Source organism: Palaemon carinicauda, chromosome 32 (assembly GCF_036898095.1).
Source record: "Palaemon carinicauda isolate YSFRI2023 chromosome 32, ASM3689809v2, whole genome shotgun sequence".
Taxonomy (NCBI): Eukaryota; Metazoa; Arthropoda; class Malacostraca; order Decapoda; family Palaemonidae; genus Palaemon; species Palaemon carinicauda.
Window position 1 is genome coordinate 9342215 of NC_090756.1, and position 1300 is coordinate 9343514.

Here is a 1300-nt window from a genome sequence, read left to right on the forward strand (position 1 = left end):
ATTATTATTATTATTATTATAAGATCTTATTTTTCTTACTATTCTTTTTGAAGTTTTTATAATTTATACATGAAAGATTTATTTTAATATTGTTGCTTTTTTTAAATTTCTTCATTACTACAATTGTATTTTATTTATTTCCTTATTTCCTTTGCTCAATGAGCTATTTTCCCTGTTGGAGCCCTTAAGCTTATAGCGCCCTGCTTTTAAAATATTGGGATCTTCTCTATGTATTTTTGTAATAGATTTTATCAATATCTTTCATATTATTACCATAACTTAGAGCATATAATCAGAAGAAAATTTGTATTATTTAAATTATGGATTTTTTATGTATTTAATAAAAAAAACAAAAACTGCCATGAAAGTATATTCCAAATTTGAACAGAATCCGAATGTTTATACTTCTTGTCAAAAGATGGCAGCACACGTCCCTTTTTCCCTTCATTTGAATGATTCTATCCAATTAGAAAAGGATGAAAGATTGATACTTACGTAGAAACATGTGCGGACAGTGCGGCAGGTATAAATTATATTCAGCTTAGATTAAATAAGCTATTTAACGCTATTTTAAAATCAAAATGACGTCCTGGAATGTTCCAGAATGCAAGGATTCAAGAGCTCTACATAATGTTTATTTTCATGGCCAATAGATGGCTTTAGAATTGCTAATTATCCCCATCATGCACTCATTATAATTCTTATTACTTCATTTCTGTTGCTATTTGGGCAAAAGAAACAAATTACTATAAAACAAACACGTGAACTTGATGTTCCTTGTTGTCTGGCCACAGCTTAAATCTTAGAAAATTACAAATTTCAGAATAAATTTCACAGAAATATTTCCTCAGCAAACAATCGTTAGTTCAATTACATTTTAAGGGACTGTTGCCATATAGTGCCACATGTACTAAAATCGGCGGAACAATCCAGTAATTACGCAGTTATTTCATCCAATTTTCAATTACCTTTTTATGAAATCAAAAGATAGATAATGTTTCATGATATGACATGTATCATCACTAAAAACTAGTTATACTAACAATATTATTTCATTGCGAAAGGCAAAATTACACAGACTCCTCCTAGTCACACCCCCCCCCTCCCCCGCCCCTCCCATGTATCGTAATGAGTTTTACTTTACCGCCAATAGATGGCATCAGAAGCACCTTGTCCCAACTAATATAGCTCATTATTCCAGGACCACGTGGGTAAAAAAATATGCTAGGAAGGTGGAGGCTAGAGAATTGGTAGTTGGTAAATTGTCCAACGATAGTTTCCTTATTAGGAATGAATATTT